We start from the raw sequence: 15,456 nt of genomic DNA on the forward strand, positions 1-15,456 counted from the left end.
ATTTGTTTGTATTTGTTTGGAGTTTTTTCATATGCAGCCTGTGGCTGCTGGTTGCATCAATGCCGCTGCTGATGCAGTGCTTCCTGTTTCCAGTAAGCTGGTACAGTACTCATTTTCCAACCACGGACGGATGATAGGCTGAGTCAACCCACCTAATTTTATTTAACGGCACGCCAGGGCTTGGAACTCAAGACTTTATTCTAAGATCTTAAGCCTTTTGGCTGAGTCTCCTCTCCTGTCCTTCAAATCTGCTGTTGGTCCCCCCCCCCTCCTTCTCCCTTCTCTCTACTGTTCCTGTTGTCCTCTTACATCTTTATCTGTTCAGTCTCTTCACGATCCTCGACCTTGTATTAAAAACTAGAACAGCACTCTTTGACGTCACAAAGTCTACTGATATGCATCTGTCCACATTATTAAATCATTATAATACTTGTACCAAGTTTGCTTTAAATCCATTCAGCTGTTCTCAAGTTAACACATTTTTACCTGATCTGACCTTTGACCTCTTGACCCCAAAATTTAATCAGTTCATGCTTACATCATTATACATACCTGTACCAAGTTTTAATTTAAATCCCTTCAGCTGTTTACAAGTTAACACATTTTTACCTGATCTGACCTTTGACCTCGGGGCCCCAAAATCTAATCAGTTAACCACATCATTATACATACCTGTACCAAGTTTGAATTAGATCGCTTCAGCAGTTCTCAAGTTATAGATCTATTAGGACTTTGACCCTTGAACATTGCCCCCAAAATTTAATCGGTTTGTCTTTACTTCAATTTTACATACCTGTACCAAGTTTGAATTAGATCACTTTGGCCATTCTCAAGTTATAGATATATTACAGACTTTGACATTTTACCTCTTGACCCCAAAATCTAAGCGGTTTATCTTTACATCATTCTACAAAATTGTACCAAATTTGGTCAGAATCCCATCATCGTTTCACAAGTTATCACGGTAACAGGAATTTTACCTGACATTACCTCTGACCTTTGGCCTTTGACCTCGTGACCCCAACATCTAATCGGTTCATCTTTACTTAATTATACATACCTGCACCAAGTTTGACTAAGATCCCTTCAGCTGTTCTCAAGTTATCACGGCCTATTGAAGCGACTCGATAAAACCTATTGAAGAAAAGTATTGAATCTTGAATCTATCACGGACGGACTGACAGCCAGGTGGTCAACCTGAAAACATAATGCCTCCGGCGACTTCGTCAATGGAGGCATAAAAAAAACCTGGCAGTGCTTCTGATTCTGTGGCATAAATCATCACTATAGTCCGGTGCATTGATGGTTTCCTATATTCAATAAATTTCACATTAATTAAATAGTTAATGTCCTATAATGCTGTTTGCATTTTACTTTCTGTTGGATTGAGTTGAAATTGCTTCCTTTCAACAGTGTTGTCCACCAAATGTGGACAACATTTAAATGAATTCCTTGGATGGGGGCTTGAGTGTGCGTAAGTCGTATCTTGCTGATTTTGATTTGTACATACGGTAGTGGTTGCATGGTTTAGTCCAGTTACATGGCCCGAGTCCGGCGAGTCGCCTCAATGTAACCGTAATGGTCAACCTATTTGAAAACCCTCAGCCGGATCACGTGCCCACTAGTCTCGATACCGTACTGATTGGGGTGGGCTCTGAGTCCGCCAAGTGTTACACTAATTAGGTACCACAGGTCTCGTCTCAAAGTAGGCCGAGCAAAGCCAGAGACTTTTGGCATGATCTTTGTACGCAGTGCTTAATAGTCGCAGCCAATCAACCTTCAACGGGCTTTCCCAATTACCAAATGAGGAACAACGACGACATGAATTCACCCGGAGACCAGGCATATGTCATAAATCAATAATGATCACGGGGAAAGAAATATACAAGAAGCAATACAACAAATAAATGAGGCAACCCTTCCCCACTACCGAATACGCACCCACGATACCAACGACAAATGGGATCCTCAAATACCCAAGCCTTAGAGGCCAACGAGTGTCATGGATGATTTGCCATGGCCCTCTCCTCTCGCTTACCATTTGCCTGCAGCCTGGACTGTGGGTGGGAGGCAAACCCGTCCATGATCCTGCACCTCGACGGCTGCCAATGACATGGCCGGCTCTGTGAATTTTGTTTTCCCAGCCAGCTAGCACCTCAAGGCATAGCGAAATGCTGAAGAGGAACATTCTACCGACTCCTCTCTGGCCTAGCTCCCCCTGCTCCCCCTGCTCTGTCTGTGCTCTGTCCCCCAAATATTCCTGCAGGATGCACACGATCTGCCAGAAACCCTCTTCTGGTGAAACTACCAATATCAAGACTCTCTGCTCACCTTCAATCTTTCATCCTCTTTTTTTTCCCGCCTCTGGAACAATCTCCGACATTCTCTTCAATCCCACTCCTCCCTCCAGGACTTTAAAACAACTGTTCACCACCATCTCTTATCTTCCCTCATCCAAAATATTGATCTTTTCTACCCCCGTTAATACACCCCAAATCCACCTCTTTCAATCATTCCTTCATTCCTGAAATTCCTAGTACTAGGGCATGCCCGTACTATATATAAGCTAGGACGTGCCCGTACGTGGGTGCCCGTTCCTTGCCAAAAAAAAAAAAAAAAAAAATTTGTGTAGGGGTGTGTGTGTGTAAACATCCTAGGGCGTGCCCGTACGTGGGTGCAAAAAAACATGCGTGCAAACAACAACAACAACAAAAAAAAACTTTGAAACCACGTGGCAGTAACGACCACAGAACCCCCCCCCCCCCCTCTATTTACATGAATGGTTTGGTCCATTCGCAACGACCACAGAACCCCCCCCCCCCTCTATTTACATGCAATGGTTTGGTCCATTCGCAACGCCAAAGCGAACGGCGAACGGCTAAATCGCCATAGCTCGGTAAGTACTTGTCCGATTAATTTCAAACCTTGAAAAGGCACATCCTCGGGTCCCCAGCAATATACCTGGCAAGTTGCAAGTATATCGGACCCGTGGTTGTCGAGAAACAGCGGTCACAGACAAACAAACAAACGTACAAACGTACAGACAGAGATTACTGGAATTATAGATAGATTGTTAATTTTCTTTATACCGTGTAATCCACCCCTCCCCAAGCCATCTCTCTTCCACAGATCTACTGACGTCCCTGTTCTCTACTGTTGTTGTGCTTGTATGCTTCCCTCTGTCCCTCCCAAGTGTCTCCCGCCCTCTTTATTGTATTTTATTTGTGCGTGCATATTTTCGTGTTTAATGTGTTAGCTCTTACATGAGCCTCGGTTCTGTATCTAAAAATATATATATACTGTATATATCTATATATATATATATATATATATATATATATATATATATATATATATATATATATATATATATATATATATATATATATTTATATATATATATACGTGTATATATATATATATATACATATATATATATATATATATATATATATATATATATATATATATATATATTTATTTATTTATTTATATATATATATATATATATATATATATATATATATATATATATATTTATTTATTTATATATATATATATATATATATATATATATATATATATATATATATATATATATATATATATTGTTACAGACGTGGCTTGGATGTTATTTACCGAGCGGTTTATTGGTATGACCACGTCTGCACAAGTTACCCGATTGTACTCGAACGTTGACTAGCCGCGCTATGCTGGCTCAATAAGAAAAAGAAGACACCCGGCTGGGTTATAATGACACAATACGACACCAGGGGTTCAGTTCTCAAGACCTCCGGAGGAGGTTATATTCGTGCGGAAGGTCAGATTACAGGGACGAGAGGTACATCATAGGAAGACAGGCACTTAGACACAACCTTATATTATTCCCGACAGACCACAGAGAAACAGGACAAAAACTGACTCACACGGGGATTGATGACAAGGAAAGCGGGTATTCGATGGCCAGCACAAGGTGCACCTTGTGCTTAGGGACAGGATGGCGCGGCCCAACAGATGCAGGAGGTCTCTCAGCGCTCGAGGTGGCGTCTTGTCGTCTCAAGCTGGGGGCGCATCTGACTCAGCGCTCGCAGGTGGCTTTTCTTCTCCAAGCTCGGGGCGCATCTGACTCAGCGCTCGCAGGTGGCTTTTCTTCTCCAAGCTCGGGGCGCATCTGACTCAGCGCTCGCAGGTGGCTTTTCTTCTCCAAGCTCGGGGCGCATCTGACGTCACATCCGGCGCGGGGCCACGTATATCCGGCGGGGAGTGACACGCCCTCGGCTCGTTAGCTCCGCCTCGTGGAATCGGCACGTTGCTTCTCATTGGGTGCGTGCGGGGGGGTTACTGGCTCCGCCCCTGACGAGGAGCTGACAGCCAGCCCCTTCGGGGTAACCCCGTGGAGCGCATGGTCTGGAGCTAATCGAGCCGGTGTGAGGACGCATCCTCCCCCGCTCCGCCGCCATCTCCTCTGTTGTTGTTGTAATTGTTGTTGTAGTTGTTGTTATTGTTGTTGTTTGGGGAAGAAGATGGGAGGAGGTATGGGAAAGGTCCTAAACTCACTACTGGTGCCATATAATCACATTCTGGTGCAACGAAGAGTCATAATTAATGGAAACGAGGCCTTAACTGACATAGATTAAGAATAACTAGGAAGATGTCCGAAAGTTGTCTACGTGTGGTGCGGTGGACCTGGGCACGACATTTAATGGGGGAATAAGGGGAAGGTCGGCTCTACTGATTGTTATTTACATGCAATGGGACTAGGGAATGGGGGACTGGGGAAAGTTGGGGAGTATTGGAGAAAATAGGGGAATATTTACAAGCGGATATGGAGGCCAAATTCCATATTCGCAACATTGCACCCTTCTCTACCCTCGGGGCGTCCCGACCCGATAAATTTTTACCTACTTTAGTGTGGCACGCAATGTAGTTCCCTCTACTATTAACTCTACCCTGAGTGCGACAGTTTTACAGATATTCACAAATGAGTAAATATGTCCCCCTGCGACGTTGCACCCTTCTCCTCACAGAAACACACCCACAGGATAACCGAATCCGGAAAGAATTCTCAAACTAAACATACAGCCGGTAGGGAGCATTATTTACAAGACTATGCTGCTATTTACACTACGATCCAGGACCTGTTTTTGGAGGAACACATGCAGATGTTATGCATAGAGAGAGAGCGCGCTTGCCAGCATCGATACACCAACCCACGAGTGCTCTGTGGCCGACGGCCTTTAATAACGTGCAGAGCACCCTTTCCGAGCATCAAAAGCACCACCCCACCACACAGTCAGCACCATCCGGTGCAGTCACCATTGTTCATTGGTATAAAAATAAATTCGACAACCCCTAACCCTGCAGGTGTCTCTTGCTCTTCTTGTGGTGCACTTGGTGGTAACTAAAAGTGGTTCACCTGTATGGCATAGGTGCCACGTTGACCCATAGGTCCATCCACGGGTGGTGCTTGGCCGCAAAAGAGCTGCGGTCCATTGTGGGTGGCCACAAACATTGCGGTCCATATGGTGTATCGATCCAGGCAGCCAACAGCGAAAGTGCAGGCCCACAACTGCGTAGCCAGCACCTCTCTCTCCTCTCTCTCTACCCCAAAGCCAGATCCTCGGAGGTGGGAGACAAAAGAAGAAACAAGTGAGTAAGGTGGTAAGGGCGCAAAAGTGCACACAATATAAGGTAATGCACACTGGGGGCACATGGGAACCAGGTGAGACAGGTACGTTCCTATCGTACGCCCCCCCCCCACCAGGTAACCTACATGGCCCCTCCCTTACCCCTTACTGTATCCACAAAACACAACACTACCCATAAACATCTACTTTACAAATCAACAAACATCCCTACTGTCTTCCCCGTTCCTCCCATAAACCAAATTCGTCTTCTCTCCCTCCTAACCAATCAAATTTGCCATTTTCAACTCTCATCAAAATTTGCCATCTCCAACTCAACATCATAATTTGCCATTACCAATTCATCATCAGTCCCTCCTAGGGAGGGAGAGATGGAATCACCCCAATGTCTCATCCACGTCGTGATGCGTCTCACAAATCCACACAGCGATTCATCTCCTGCAACAAAACAAAGAAAACACAGGTGTGGAGTCATCATCATCACCACAGGTAAGTGGCTGCGTATGGTGCGACAGGTTCATCAATCCTAACTATCTCCTAAATGACTTTAACAACTTTACACTACCCGGGGTCTCTCTCCGGCCAAACCATTGGCCCTCTTACACTATGGGTTCTAAAAACCAATTCCCATTGGCCAAACTGTGGTGCTCTTCAATTTGGGGTCTCACTCCCCCGATTCATCTCCCGGTGCCCTCGTACAATTTCTGGGCTGCGACGTGTACCTCTCCCAGTGGGTCTACCCACCTGCACACCTCCACCACTGCAGTTGCCTCCGAGCCTACCTGCTCCTTACCCTAACCTAACTACCAGGGGAAGGCCCTCTGGCTCTCTCCCCACTCCGTGCCCTCTCTGGCACTGGGCTGCCCGATCCACACCCGGGATCCTCAGGCACCCACTCACAACTACCGGCTCCCAGAGCCCACCTGCGGCCTCACCTGGCCGACATCCTCACAGTGGTGGAGTGCCCAACCAACTACACACACTAACAGGCTACACGCCCCGCCATTTCCACAACACTAATGCACCCATTCACAACACCATTCTGCAACCGCACCACAGATGCCAATATCCAACCACAATTTACCTGTACCCTCTACCTAACACTTACACTACCCGCCCCGGGTATCCGTGATGGGGGTCCACTCTTCCCCCATTCACACCTTCGCACCATGCACACCACTCCGTACCACTTACTCCAACTCTCTCCACACACCTGTACTTGCACACCTGTGCTCTCACACCTGGTGCCACCTGCACCCTTCTCTCCCCAAGCGCATTCGCGCTGATCCACACACTCACTACTCATACACTGCTCCACACACCTGTCCAGTTGCACACCTGTGCAATCACACCTGTTCAATTCTCACACACACACGGCATCATCTCAGCTAACTACTCCCTTCTGAAACTTGCGCTTCCCAGTCGTCCCTTTAAACTATTGCGCTCCCTCGTCATTATCATCCATACTAATCTACCTGCGTCCCCACTACAGGTATCAGTCACTAACTAACCTTAACGTTACCTAAGGTCATCTTCTCTAGATCCCTACACACAATATCCTAACCCACCCGGGCTAGTTTTCACTGCCATACACCCCATAAGCTATTGCTCCTTTGCCCCACACCATGGGAAGGATGGTGGATTTGCCATCCCACCACATCGGGGGTCTCTCACTACCAATTTTGCACATCAAATTTCAACAAATCAAAAATTTGGCCAATCACTGCCCATCATCTGCCAATCACTACTGCCAATCCTTGGCCAATCATCAAATTTTGTTTTTCTCTAATTTTGGGTCCAAAACACTAACCTCATCACCCAGTCGACTCACTAATACCTCTCGGTGCGCCAATCCCTGTCCAAAGCCCGGCTTCGTAAAGCCAAGCAATGGATGCTGGTTGTTTTGTGCCAGCGGCTGAATGCGTCCGGCACTCGGTGCAGGGAAGGAGGTTTACCCGGCCCGAGATCCCACGCACCTTCTCGGCACGGAACCATCCAATGTCCCGATCTCGACCTGCCGGAATTCCTCAACAAAAAGTGGTCGCCATGACGACTCTTTCTCTCGGGCCGCCCGCTCCGCCTAGTGGAGCACAGACGCGGCCGTTCAAAGCGAGGCCCAGCACGCACCGAGGGCCCGATTCGGCTATAAGTCGTTCTAAACTCTATCCCGTCTAACGTCGATGCTTCACCTGCATGCTTACACCCCGCAGCCCGTTCCTTGCTCACACACCCAGCCGTTTCCATGCCCCTCGTACCGTTCCTTACACACCCAGGTACACCCATTCCACTCACAGCCTTGGTCACACACCTGACCACCGAACACTTTGGCACACATTCGTTGCTCGCACACCTCACCAATACACCTCTTCGCGCCCCCTCCTCGGTCACCTCCTCTGTGATAATCACAGGTGTGCCCTCATTCGCACACCCAACCATGTGCCTCACCACCAACTCCAGCGTGCATTCCCACTCACGCTCTACCATTCCAGGTGTGCATCCTTCCATCCCAGGTGTCCATCCTCGCTCACCTGTCACAACTAACTCACGCTCCATGTCACTCTCACTACTTTCACCTCCATCCTTGACAACGCACTCACCCTTACTCTTGACAGCACACTCTTTCCCCATGCACCTGTCCGTCACACACCTTTCTCGCGCACACTCTCCCGTCACACCCTCTGCAACACTTACCACAGGTGTGCATTCTTCCTTGCCTTTGACAGCGCACTCTTTCCCCATGTACCTGTCCATCACACACCTTTCTCGCGCACACTCTCCCGTTACACCCTCTGTAACACTCACCACAGGTGGACACTCTTCCTTACTTCTGACAGCGCACTCTTTCCTCATGCACCTGTCCGTCACACACCTTTCTCGCGCACACTCTCCCGTCACACCCTCTGTAACACTCACCACCCCGCGCTTCCACGTGCTCCCTCGCACACGCACTACGACCGACTCACTCTCGCCAGCACACTCACTCCTTGGCACGCACTTTTTCCTCACACACCCCAGAGTCGGACTTTCTTGCACACCTCCATTTTCGCACACCAGACCTGTCGCACACTTCACCAACGGCCTCTCACGAACACCCGGGTCTATCTCGACCCCCAAGCTTCTTAAATCCCCTGGCGCATCATACGCACGACCATATTGGTCACCACTTACACCGGGTCCTCTTCCTCTTCGCTTCTCCTCCATCACCTGCGAATCCCTCATCCGGTTAATGAGCACATCATCACGATCCAAACACAGACTTTGGACCAATTCTTTTATCTCCTCTTTTATCTCTTTGTTATCCCCTCTCCGTCGCTTCTTAATTTCGCTCACCCCTTCTTCCACTTCTTCTAATTTGTGCCTCACCTCTTTTATTCCCCGGTACGTCTCCTCAAGCTCATCCTCTAAGGCTACCTTGACCGTTTCCATGTGCGTCCTCACCTGCCGGTCCTTCGTCTCCATAACCTCTATCACTTCGTCCAACCTCGTTGTCAGTCCCTCACGTACCATCTGACATTCCCTCTTCGTCGCTATCAAGTCGTTTTTTATGTCGTTTTGTGTCGCTTTTAACCCTCCTAATACCGCAGTGTTCCTTTGAACCTGCTCCACTAACTCCGTTTGTCCCACCGTCAGCTGCTCCACCTCCTGCGTCAGGTCCTCTATGCCACTTTGTAACTTTACAGTCCCCTTTCTCACCTCCTTCTCCATGTGCTCCTTACAGTGCCTCACCTCCTCGCGCACTCCTCCGACCTCCTCACTCACTCCTCCTCTGATCTCTTCTCCCATCACTTGCATCTCCTGCCCAGATGCCACCCTCATCTGCTCCATTTCCTCCCTGTGAGCATCCAGTTTGGTTTCTACCCCCATTCTGACCCCCTCTATCTGCTGCCCCATTTGGTTAACTTCCCTTTCCGCTTGGTCCCTCATGTCCCTCAATTTGCCTTCCATGGTGTTTTCTAACCCCTCTAACCCTTTTTGCATCCCTTCCATTTGATTCTCCTGAGCGGCCATTCTGTTTTCTACCCCCATTAACCCATTTCTCACCTCTTTTATCCCGTTGTCTAACCCCTCAAAATTTTTGTCTACCTTCTCACCAGTACCCCTCGCTTCGTCCCTCATTACCCCCATTACCCCCATTTCGTTTCCCATTACCCCCAATTGCTCATTCTGAGCCTCCATCCGGTTCCCTATTACCCCCAATTGCTCATTCTGAGCCTCCATCCGGTTCCCTATTACCCCCAATTGCTCATCCAATCGGTCACTCAATCGCTTTCTATCAGCCCTCATTCCCACCATTTGTTCCATAAGGGCCCTCATTTGCAGGAGGAAAAGGTTCGAATCCACCAGGGGCGCTGCCGCGGGCGTGGACGCCGTGGCCACCTCGTGCGTGACAACGCTATTTTGCGACCCTGCCGCCCTCACTGCTTCGCTCTCCTCGCGTCCCTCAATTTGGTCCTGGACCGACCCTGCTTCACTCTCCCCTACCGGACCCCAGCCGTCTTGATCCGCCATAGCGCGACTTGCAAAATTCGAGTTTCGTAAAACAAATCCAATTTTTTTTTTTTTCGTTATAATTTCGTCGAGCGCAGTACGCGCTCCGAATCGATTTTCCCTCCCAAAATTTGGGCCTAACTAATTTAGTCCCGGGTCCGAATCTCACTCCTCGACACCAATTGTTACAGACGTGGCTTGGATGTTATTTACCGAGCGGTTTATTGGTATGACCACGTCTGCACAAGTTACCCGATTGTACTCGAACGTTGACTAGCCGCGCTATGCTGGCTCAATAAGAAAAAGAAGACACCCGGCTGGGTTATAATGACACAATACGACACCAGGGGTTCAGTTCTCAAGACCTCCGGAGGAGGTTATATTCGTGCGGAAGGTCAGATTACAGGGACGAGAGGTACATCATAGGAAGACAGGCACTTAGACACAACCTTATATTATTCCCGACAGACCACAGAGAAACAGGACAAAAACTGACTCACACGGGGATTGATGACAAGGAAAGCGGGTATTCGATGGCCAGCACAAGGTGCACCTTGTGCTTAGGGACAGGATGGCGCGGCCCAACAGATGCAGGAGGTCTCTCAGCGCTCGAGGTGGCGTCTTGTCGTCTCAAGCTGGGGGCGCATCTGACTCAGCGCTCGCAGGTGGCTTTTCTTCTCCAAGCTCGGGGCGCATCTGACTCAGCGCTCGCAGGTGGCTTTTCTTCTCCAAGCTCGGGGCGCATCTGACTCAGCGCTCGCAGGTGGCTTTTCTTCTCCAAGCTCGGGGCGCATCTGACGTCACATCCGGCGCGGGGCCACGTATATCCGGCGGGGAGTGACACGCCCTCGGCTCGTTAGCTCCGCCTCGTGGAATCGGCACGTTGCTTCTCATTGGGTGCGTGCGGGGGGGTTACTGGCTCCGCCCCTGACGAGGAGCTGACAGCCAGCCCCTTCGGGGTAACCCCGTGGAGCGCATGGTCTGGAGCTAATCGAGCCGGTGTGAGGACGCATCCTCCCCCGCTCCGCCGCCATCTCCTCTGTTGTTGTTGTAATTGTTGTTGTAGTTGTTGTTATTGTTGTTGTTTGGGGAAGAAGATGGGAGGAGGTATGGGAAAGGTCCTAAACTCACTACTGGTGCCATATAATCACATTCTGGTGCAACGAAGAGTCATAATTAATGGAAACGAGGCCTTAACTGACATAGATTAAGAATAACTAGGAAGATGTCCGAAAGTTGTCTACGTGTGGTGCGGTGGACCTGGGCACGACATTTAATGGGGGAATAAGGGGAAGGTCGGCTCTACTGATTGTTATTTACATGCAATGGGACTAGGGAATGGGGGACTGGGGAAAGTTGGGGAGTATTGGAGAAAATAGGGGAATATTTACAAGCGGATATGGAGGCCAAATTCCATATTCGCAACAATATATATATATATATATATATCGTTGTGGATATGAGGACTGTATTTTTTTTATTGTGGTAAATTGCTGTGTGTATTATTATCATTGCTTGATTCTGGCCCCTCCTGCCTCCAGTGTTGTGTAAAGGTTAAAAGGGCGTCCCGGTAGTTAATTCCATAAAGCACACATTGAAGGACACGATAAAACCCTTGTTCAGTAGCTTATATCTTTATTATGTGTTTTAGATTAAGGCTTTATCGTCCATTAACATGACACTCCATTGCACCAAGTGAAAAAGATAGATTCCCTTCATTCCCATTCCCAAAAACCTCCATTTCCCCTTTCATCAATTGCCATTCGCATTGCCAACCAACAATTGCCGCCATTGGCCACGAGGCAGGATCGGGGAAGAAAGGCGGGTCCCCACCTCGTCATAGAGGGGAGGAGTGAGCCAGCCCCACTCAACCAACCACGAACAAGGGGTTGGACTTGGAGAGGGTGTGGAGAGAAACATCAAGGAGGTTCGCGAAGGTTGAGGGGCGGGGCCTATATAACCCGCCGCGGACGTTCCCCAAGCAGATGAGAGATGAGCTCTTACGAGATGAGCTATGACAAGAGCTGAGTTGTGAGGTCCAAGGCTGAGCTGCGTGGTGAGGTGCAAAAGAGAGAGCTGGGTTGTGAGGTCCAAGAGAGAGCAAGGAGATCATCCAGGGAAGCACAAAGCCTGCTATTCGTCGCCTTGCTCGCCAGCAGCAGAGTCCACAGCAGCAGCAGCGTCCACAGCAGCAGCAGCAGCAGCGTCCACAGCAGCAACAACACTCAACAGCCGCTTGGGGCCTGGACGGCAGTTTGGAGCAGGGCCGCGAAGGAACGGCGGCTGCCCAACGAGCCGATCGTGCTGCCGGATCCGTTTGGACCTCGCTCTCCTTCCAGCCAATCCACTCTGCAATTCCCCGTGTGAGTCCCTTTCTGTTTGTTCTGTCCTGGGTAGTCAATTAAGTCTGTATAAGCTAGTAATTTTCACTGTGTCACCTGCTTTTTCATGTCCCTGTACATAACCGTGACTGCTCCTTTTTGCTTGTGTGTGTAATAATAAATCCCGTTACTCTTCTGTACGTCTTCTTCTTCCTCTTTACATTCAGTCGTTTTAGAGTTTTCCACATTGAATAGCTGTGGCGCGATCGGGCCAACGTTTGGGTGAATCGGGGAAACTGTTAGGTCGCGATGCCTCTGCTCGGCAAATATAACATCCTTAACCGCGAACCGTAACAATTGGTGTCAGGAGTGTCGGATTCGGACCTGGGACTAAATTCATTTCGCCCACATTTTGGACACAATTGTACAATTGGCGTAACAATTGGTGTCTGGGAGTGAGATTCGAGGCCCGAACCAAATTTTTAAAAACATCTAGGAAAAAATTTGGTCAAAATTTGGAGCTGCTGGAAATTTGTGTTGTTTTAAAGCAAAACCCGAATTTTGAAATCGCGCCATGGCTGGTGAAGGCGACGGGATGTCGGTGGGAGAGATAGACGGGGTAGAATCGACCCAGGACCTCGGGGAAATGTATATGGAGGAAAGAGAGGAGGAGAACATTGGCAATGTGGTTGAGGGGGTATCAGGTGCACAAAATGGCGCTCTCGCGCACGAGGTTTCAGGCGCGCAAAAAGGCGCCTCGCACGAGCGCGCGGTAGCCGAGCCCGCTGTATCAGCGGGCTTTAACATGCAGCCGATTGACATGCAGGCCCTCATTGCGCAGCTTCAGGCAGCTGTACAGATGAGTATGGGGAGCCAAATTGAGCGATTGGGTGAGCAATTGGGGGTAATGAGGGACGAAGCGAGGGGTACCGGTGAGGGATTAGACAAGAAATTTGAGGGATTAGACAAGAAATTTGAGGGGTTAGACAATGGGATAGAAGGGGTGAAACATGGGTTAACGGGGGTGGAAAATAGAATGGCTGCCCAGGAGAATCAGATAGAGGGGGTGAAAAATGGGTTAATGGGGTTAGAAAATAGGATGGAAGACAAATTGCGGGAAATAGGGGAGCAATCCGCCCGAGAAATTAAACAAATGGGAGAGCAGATAGAGGAGGTGAAAATCGGGGTAGAAACCAAATTGGATGCTCAGAGGGATGAATTGGGACAGATGAGGGTGGCATCTACAAAAGAGAGGGAGGAGATGAAAGAGGAGATACGACGAGGTGTAATTGAGGAGGTCTCGGGGGTACGCGAGGAGGTAAAGCGAGGTGAAAAGCGTATAGAGAAAGAGGTGAGAAATGGAACGGCTAGGTTACAGGGGGGAATAGAAGATCTGACGGAGGAGGTGGAACAGCTGACGGTGGGACAGACAGAGTTAGTGGAGCAGGTTCAAAAGAATACAGCGGTACTAGGAGGGTTAAAAGCGACACAAAAAGAAATCAAAAATTACTTCATAGCGACACAGAGGCAATGTCAGATGGTACGTGAGGGACTGACAATGAGGTTGGACGAGGTGACAGAGGTAATGGAGACAAAGGACCGGCAGGTGAGGATGCACATAGAGACGGTCACGGTAGCCTTAGAGGACGAACTTGAGGAGACGCACCGGGAAATAAAAGAGGTGAAGCAAAAATTAGAGGAAGTGGAAGACGAGGTGAGTGAAATTAAGAAGAGACGGACAGAAACTAAGAGAGAAATACAGGAGGAGGTGATGGAATATGTTCAAGGTCGGTGCTCAAATCGTGATGTGGTGCTCACTAACCAAATACAGAGTTTGCAGGTGGCAGAAGAGGTGCGACGACGAGGTGCCAAGGTGAGTGGCGATATACGTGGAAATGTACATGATGTGAGGAAAGCTTCAGTCGGCTTGGGGGTTGATTTGGATCCGGGTGTTCGTGAGAGGCTGTTGGTGAAGTGTACGACAGGTACGGTGTGCGAAAGAGGAGGTGTGCGAGAATGTCCGACGCTGGGGTGTGTGAGGAAAAAGTACGCGCCAAGGAGTGAGTGTGCTGTCGAGAGTGAGTTGGTCGTAGCGCGTGTGCGAGGGGGCACATGGAAGCGCGGAGTGGGGAGTGTTACAGAGGATGTAACGAGAGAGTACGCCTGTGGTGAGTGTTACGGAGGATGTAACGGGAGAGTGTGCGCGAGAAAGGTGTGTAACGGACAGGTGCATGAGGAAAGAGTGCGCTGTCAAAAGTAAGGAAGAATGCACACCTGTGGTGAGTGTTACAGAGGGTGTAACTGGAGAGTGTGTGCGAGAAAGGTGTGTAACGGACGGGGGCATGGGGAAAGAGTGCGCTGTCAAGAATGGTGGTGAGAGTAGTAAGAGTGACACGGAGCGTGAGTTGGTTGTGGCAGGTGAGAGAGGATGTACACCTGGAATGCAGGGATGCACACCTGGAATGGTAGAACGCGTATGGGAATGCACGCTGGAACTGGTAGTAAGGCACGTAGTTGGGTGTGCGAGTGAGAGCACACCTGTGATTGTCACAGAGGAGGTGACCGAGAAGGGGGCGCGAAGAGGTGTGTTGGTGAGGTGTGCGAACGACGAGTGTGTGCCAAGGTGTTCGGTGGTCAGGTGTGTGACCAAGTCTGTGAGCGGAATGAGTGTACCTGGGTGTGTAAGAGAAGGTGCAATGATGAGGAGCATGGGAACAGCTGGATGTATGAGCAAGGAACGGGCTGCGGGGTGTAAGCATGCAGGTGAGGCATCGACGGTAACCGGGTTAGCGGTTAGAACGACATTTAGCCGAATCGGGCCCTCGGTGCGCGTCGGGCAGCTTCGCGTGCCGCGAGGACCAGCGGGGATCCGAACCACGGCGGGTTCGAAAGGACCGCCGTACGTGATCCACGCTGGGCCCCGCTTGGAACGGCCGCGTCCGTGCTCCGCTAGGCGGAACGGGCAGCCCGGTAGGAAGGGTCGTCATGGCGACCCCTTTTTG

The 15,456-nt window shown here is 49.3% G+C and overlaps 1 protein-coding gene across 10 annotated transcripts in view; it reads left to right on the top strand.

Moving 5' to 3' along the window:
- Positions 1-15,456, top strand: part of PPP4R1 (protein phosphatase 4 regulatory subunit 1) — a 119,342-nt gene that overhangs the window by 28,363 nt on the left and 75,523 nt on the right. The gene's annotated exons all lie outside the window — the stretch shown is intronic.

The sequence above is a fragment of the Myxine glutinosa genome, chromosome 10 (genome assembly GCF_964187855.1).
Source record: "Myxine glutinosa chromosome 10, kmMyxGlut1.1, whole genome shotgun sequence".
NCBI lineage: Eukaryota > Metazoa > Chordata > Myxini > Myxiniformes > Myxinidae > Myxine > Myxine glutinosa.